At 39.0% G+C, this 7,159-nt stretch overlaps 3 non-coding genes across 3 annotated transcripts; all 3 read left to right on the plus strand.

Annotated features, from left to right (window-relative positions):
- Positions 1-1,071: 1,071 nt before the first annotated feature.
- On the plus strand, positions 1,072-1,153 carry TRNAS-AGA (transfer RNA serine (anticodon AGA)). The gene has a single exon. It is a non-coding gene; the product is annotated as a tRNA-Ser (tRNA).
- A 654-nt stretch (positions 1,154-1,807) lies between these two features.
- TRNAQ-UUG (transfer RNA glutamine (anticodon UUG)) lies at positions 1,808-1,879 on the plus strand. Its single transcript has one exon. It is a non-coding gene; the product is annotated as a tRNA-Gln (tRNA).
- Positions 1,880-5,971: 4,092 nt separating this feature from the next.
- Positions 5,972-6,053, plus strand: TRNAS-AGA (transfer RNA serine (anticodon AGA)). The gene has a single exon. It is a non-coding gene; the product is annotated as a tRNA-Ser (tRNA).
- Positions 6,054-7,159: the final 1,106 nt, after the last annotated feature.

Genomic DNA, 7,159 nt, shown 5'->3' on the forward strand with positions numbered 1-7,159 from the left:
CAGATTTGCACTGCAGCTTTGGAGCCTGTTTTCGCCATCGTTCACGATTTCATATGCTTTATTCAGCACAACAAGCCGCAGCCATGACTGTGTAATGGTTGGTTCCATGGTGTAATGGTTAGCACTCTGGACTTTGAATCCTGTGATCTGAGTTCAAATGTCAGTGGGACATGGGCACACATTTCGATTTTTCCATCTGCACTCAGATCGACGGTCCCCAATGTTTATGATGAAACAAGCAATTTAAAATCCACATAATAAAATACAAAAAAAGAGTTCAAGGATTCATGGAATACCATGGTCAAAGCTGTTAATCAAGTAGGATTAGCAAAAATTAAAATTGTCTATGTCATACCAAGCAATCTCATACTCTGTGACTTGAGTCAATATTCACATAACACTCTTTCCAAGTGGGTGAATCTGACAAGGATTTGAAGCCAAAATGGCTTCAGGAAGTGTTTTTGATTTTTCTCTAAGCCATCTTTTCTTGTGTTTTCCAGAATTTCCTAAAGTGCCTTATAAACATTTTTGGTGGTGTTTTTCTAAAAATTCTTTTCGGCGTCTTTTGAATGTGTTTTGTGGCATTTTTTGTAGCACACAAAAGTCAATCAGGACCCTTTATAGGGTCTTTCGAACCTTACCGTTGACTTGTATTAAAGGTATGGAGCTGTTCAAAGTGAAAAACAGCTGAAGATTGATATGGTAATTTCAGTTAACCGCTGGACATTTTTGGAAACTTGAGATGTTTAATAGACGCTCCAAAGCCTGATCAAATTAACATCAAGTCTTTTTTACTTGGAAATGATTATGTTCAGTCTTCCCAGCATTTTTGGATTATTTTTAAGGATGTTTTTGGAGATGACTGACTCCAAATCCACATTATGAAGAGGGAAAAGCTTTAAACTGTGAATGGTTCCCATTGATGATGACTTTAAATCAGATTTTTGCATTTTACTGAGACCTTGTATTTTCTTTTCATTTTCTGAGATGTCTTCCAGAGTGTTGATCACTGAGCTTGATCATGGTGCTATTAGAAAACATGTGTGAAACTCATAACAGCTTGACGTCCGAGTAGTCGTGGCCGAGTGGTTAAGGCGATGGACTAGAAATCCATTGGGGTCTCCCCGCGCATGTTCAAATCCTGCCGACTACGTCAATGTTTCAATAACTTTTTGACCTTTTATCTTTGTTGTTCAATTTGCATGTTTACTAGTCTATTCCCCATGACAGTGATCTGTGATGGAGCGAGTTTCTAGGACCAAACTGACTTTATCTTTGACTGTTCTTTAGATAATCTATTCTGGAGCAACATTACATGTGCGACTTGCCGCTAATCAAAAGAAGCACCGTGGGTGCCATCAGGTAAGAGGTTTTTCTCTTGATCTTGTCCAGCAGCCACAGACCGCTGTCCTGGCTAATGGACTGGGACATGCACTTTGATTTGCACAAACCTTAAATTATCTCTCAGATGAAGCCTTTTACCATGCAATGCTAATCTTTATCAACTACTGGATGAACAGTTTTCTAACAGTATAAGTTTTGCAATTTATTTTTTTCACACTTTTTCCAAGTAACAGATACAGCAATCTTTTTACTAGCCACTTTTCATCAACATTTCAAACTGTCCTAGCTGTGATATCGTGGAAATGTTGGTAAATTTGTGGAATGAAAGGTTATAAGATATCAATTTACCATTGTGTATGATTGCAGATTTGCACTGCAGCTTTGGAGCCTGTTTTCGCCATCGTTCACGCTTTCATATGCTTTATTCAGCACAACAAGCCGCAGCCATGACTGTGTAATGGTTGGTTCCATGGTGTAATGGTTAGCACTCTGGACTTTGAATCCTGTGATCTGAGTTCAAATCTCAGTGGAACCTGGGCACACATTTCGATTTTCCCATCTGCACTCAGATTGACGATGCCTAATGTTTATGATGAAACAAGCAATTTAAAATCCACATAATAAAAGACAAAAAAAGAGTTCAAGGATTCATGGAATACCATGGTCAAAGCTGTCAATCAAGTAGGATTAGCAAAAATTAAAATTGTCTATGTCACTCATTGTCTATGTAATACCAAGCAATCTCATACTCTGTGACTTGAGTCAATATTCACATAACACTCTTTCCAAGTGGGTGAATCTGACAAGGATTTGAAGCCAAAATGGCTTCAGGAAGTGTTTTTGATTTTTCTACAGGAAAGATGTATATCTTTGTACCGTGTTAGCCAGTGGATAGAAAAATATTCAGGATTGAGAGTCCTCAGTAGTTGATACCTTTTAATGGCTAACTGAAAAGATGGTAACACATTGCATTAAGCCATCATTATTAACACCATCATTAAGCTAAAAAACAATGAAATAGAGACATCCCTGTATCAGAAGCCAATCGACCGTCCAACATACCTTAAATGGGACAGTTTCCATCCAAAACACATAAAGAACTCTATTATCTATAGCCAAGCCATCAGATACAATCGTATATGTTCCAACCCCATGGATAGAGACAAACACCTTGGTCGCCTCAAAAAGACCTTTTTGAATCAGGGTTACCATCCAAGAACAATTGAAAACCAAATTACAAGAGCCACCAGATTGTCAAGGAATCACCTGCTACATTACAAAGCTAAAGAAGAAAATAACCGAGTGCCTCTAGTAGTCACCTACAACCCAAATCTGGAGGTGCTAAGGGGAGCTGCACGGAAATTACAACCTTTACTACAAAAAGATGCCCGATTAAAATCCATTTTTCCAGACCCCCCACTTCTGTGTTTTAGGCAGCCCCCAAATTTAAGAAGCATCATTGTCAGAAGCTCCCTGTCCTCTCCAACAGCTGGAGGAACCTTTCCTTGCAACCAGAAAAAATGTAAAACCTGTCCATTTATAATGACCACGGACAAGATAAAGATCCCCAATTCACATCAGGACTACAAGATCCCAGGTACTTTCACCTGCATTACATCTAATGTGGTGTACTTAATTATTTGTACTAAATGTCCAACTGGGGGTCTGTATGTGGGGGAGACAGGGCAAAAGCTTAGAACAAGGATGAATGCTCATCGTCACACAATAAGAGAAAAAAGAATGGATCTACCTGTGGCAAAACATTTCTGTATCCCTGAGCATAGCAGCATGGATATGAAATTACTGGTATTGAAAGCTAACTTCACATCTCAGAGAGAGAGACGAGTTTGGGAGTACAAATTTATGACGAACTTTGACACTCTCAGTGCTGGAATGAATGTGTCGCATGGATTTATGTCTTTTTACATCAATTAAGGAATTTCCTTTTAAAACCTTGCGGGGCAACACAGAACTAGACCCCAATCAGAGGACCATAAAACATCCAGACTCCTTATCTATGAACTGGTCCAATGTTTATATTTATGTTTCTCCCTCTCCCATATTGATAGTTCTGCTTCACGTCACTTGTCTTATCTATTGCATTTTTTCTAGGCTGTATTGTGCATAAATATGTGACTTCAGATTTTGTATTAGTCTAGCCTGATGAAGAGACCTGAGTAGTCTCGAAAGCTTGCAATGTGTTACCATCTTTTCAGTTAGCCATTAAAAGGTATCAACTACTGAGGACTCTCAATCCTGAATATTTTGATTTTTCTCTAAGCCATCTTTTCTTGTGTTTTCCAGAATTTCCTAAAGTGCCTTATAAACATTTTTGGTGGTGTTTTTCTAAAAATTATTTTCGGCGTCTTTTGAATGTGTTTTGTGGCTTTTTTTGTAGCACACAAAAGTCAATCAGGACCCTTTATAGGGTCTTTCGAACCTTACCGTTGACTTGTATTATAGGTATGGAGCTGTTCAAAGTGAAAAACAGCTGAAGATTAATATGGTAATTTCAGTTAACCGCTGGACATTTTTGGAAACTTGAGATGGTTAATAGACGCTCCAAAGCCTGATCAAATGAACATCAAGTCTTTTTTCTTGGAAATGATTATGTTCAGTCTTCTCAGCATTTTTGGATTATTTTTAAGGATGTTTTTGGAGCTGACTGACTCCAAATCCACATTATGAAGAGGGAAAAGCTTTAAACTGTGAATGGTTCCCATTGATGATGACTTTAAATCAGATTTTTGCATTTTGCTGAGACCTTGTATTTTCTTTTCATTTTCTGAGATGTCTTCCAGAGGGTTGATCACTGAGCTTGATCATGGTGCTATTAGAAAACATGTGTGAAACTCATAACAGCTTGACGTCAGAGTAGTCGTGGCCGAGTGGTTAAGGCGATGGACTAGAAATCCATTGGGGTCTCCCCGCGCAGGTGCAAATCCTGCCGTCTATGTTTCAATAACTTTTTGACCTTTTATCTTTGTTGTTCAATTTGCATGTTTACTAGTCTATTCCCCATGACAGTGATCTGTGATGGAGCGAGTTTCTAGGACCAAACTGACTTTATCTTTGACTGTTCTTTAGATAATCTATTCTGGAGCAACATTACATGTGCGACTTGCCGCTAATCAAAAGAAGCACCGTGGGTGCCATCAGGTAAGAGGTTTTTCTCTTGATCTTGTCCAGCAGCCACAGACCGCTGTCCTGGCTAATGGACTGGGACATGCTCTTTGATTTGCACAAACCTTAAATTATCTCTCAGATGAAGCCTTTTACCATGCAATGCTAATCTTTATCAACTACTGGGTGAACAGTTTTCTAACAGTATAAGTTTTGCAATTTATTTTTTTCACACTTTTACCAAGTAACAGATACAGCAATCTTTTTACTAGCCACTTTTCATCAACATTTCAAACTGTCCTAGCTGTGATATCGTGGAAATGTTGGTAAATTTGTGGAATGAAAGGTTATAAGATATCAATTTACCATTGTGTATGATTGCAGATTTGCACTGCAGCTTTGGAGCCTGTTTTCGCCATCGTTCACGATTTCATATGCTTTATTCAGCACAACAAGCCGCAGCCATGACTGTGTAATGGTTGGTTCCATGGTGTAATGGTTGGTTCCATGGTGTAATGGTTAGCCCTCTGGACTTTGAATCCTGTTATCTGAATTCAAATCTCAGTGCAACCTGGGCACATATTTCAATTTTTCCATCTGCACTCAGATCGACGATGCCCAATGTTTATGATGAAACAAGCAATTTAAAATACACATAATAAAAGACAAAAAAAGAGTTCAAGGATTCATGGAATACCATGGTCAAAGCTGTCAATCAAGTAGGATTAGCAAAAATTAAAATTGTCTATGTCACTCATTGTCTATGTCACTCATTGTCTATGTCATACCAAGCAATCTCATACTCTGTGACTTGAGTCAATATTCACATAACACTCTTTCCAAGTGGGTGAATCTGACAAGGATTTGAAGCCAAAATGGCTTCAGGAAGTGTTTTTGATTTTTCTCTAAGCCATCTTTTCTTGTGTTTTCCAGAATTTCCTAAAGTGCCTTCTAAACATTTTTGGTGGTGTTTTTCTAAAAATTCTTTTTGGCGTCTTTTGAATGTGTTTTGTGGCTTCTTTTGTAGCACACAAAAGTCAATCAGGACCCTTTATAGGGTCTTTCGAACCTTACCGTTGACTTGTATTATAGGTATGGAGCTGTTCAAAGTGAAAAACAGCTGAAGATTGATATGGTAATTTCAGTTAACCGTTGGACATTTTAGGAAACTTGAGATGGTTAATAGACGCTCCAAAGCCTGATCAAATGAACATCAAGTCTTTTTTACTTGGAAATGATTATGTTCAGTCTTCTCAGCATTTTTGGATTATTTTTAAAGATGTTTTTGGAGCTGACTGACTCCAAATCCACATTATGAAGAGGGAAAAGCTTTAAACTGTGAATGGTTCCCATTGATGATGACTTTAAATCAGATTTTTGCATTTTACTGAGACTTTGTATTTTCTTTTCATTTTCTGAGATGTCTTCCAGAGGGTTGATCACTGAGCTTGATCATGGTGCTATTAGAAAACATGTGTGAAACTCATAACAGCTTGACGTCCGAGTAGTCGTGGCCGAGTGGTTAAGGTGATGGACTAGAAATCCATTGGGGTCTCCCTGCGCAGGTTCAAATCCTGCTGACTACGTCTATGTTTCAATAACTTTTTGACCTTTTATCTTTGTTGTTCAATTTGCATGTTTACTAGTCTATTCCCCATGACAGTGATCTGTGATGGAGCGAGTTTCTAGGACCAAACTGACTTTATCTTTGACTGTTCTTTAGATAATCTATTCTGGAGCAACATTACATGTGCGACTTGCCGCTAATCAAAAGAAGCACCGTGGGTGCCATCAGGTAAGAGGTTTTTCTCTTGATCTTGTCCAGCAGCCACAGACCGCTGTCCTGGCTAATGGACTGGGACATGCACTTTGATTTGCACAAACCTTAAATTATCTCTCAGATGAAGCCTTTTACCATGCAATGCTAATCTTTATCAACTACTGGATGAACAGTTTTCTAACAGTATAAGTTTTGCAATTTATTTTTTTCACACTTTTTCCAAGTAACAGATACAGCAATCTTTTTAATAGCCACTTTTCATCAACATTTCAAACTGTCCTAGCTGTGATATCGTGGAAATGTTGGTAAATTTGTGGAATGAAAGGTTATAAGTAGTGTTGAGCATTCCGATACCGCAAGTATCGGGTATCGGCCGATATTAGCGGTATCGGAATTCCGATACTTAATTCCGATACTTTTTTCATATCGGATTCCGGGATCGGAATCGGAATAGGAAGTTCCCATCATGCTATGAGCCTGCTTGCTTTGATTAAGCCAATGGGAATCCTCCGAAGTGTGGGCACATCCTGTTAGGCATGTAGGCATGTTAACTATTGGCATGGCTGTGATTGGCTGCCGAAATGATGTCATGATGCACTATAAAAGCCACCGCAGCCGCCATTTCTGGTCACTCTGCTGTGAATTCAGTTAGGGACAGGCTGCTGTAGAAGACTGTGAGGGACAGTTAGAAATAGCGATTCCACCAAACATCTAGTGCTTTACCCAGGCTACATAAACCACCACTGTAGCCTTCTTTGCCCTAGCAGCAGTGTTCACAGCTGTCTGCAAGGGCTGTGTGAGTGCAGCTCACGCTGTGGAGTGGGTCCTGCAGCCACGTCAGGCTGTAGGCCACCCAGTGTGATCACTGCTGCCTCATACATCTTTTATTTTTTGAGCTGCATTTTTTAAATA

This window comes from Dendrobates tinctorius, unplaced genomic scaffold (genome assembly GCF_039654945.1).
Source record: "Dendrobates tinctorius isolate UK_male_01 unplaced genomic scaffold, ASM3965494v1 ptg000462l, whole genome shotgun sequence".
NCBI classification, from domain to species: domain Eukaryota; kingdom Metazoa; phylum Chordata; class Amphibia; order Anura; family Dendrobatidae; genus Dendrobates; species Dendrobates tinctorius.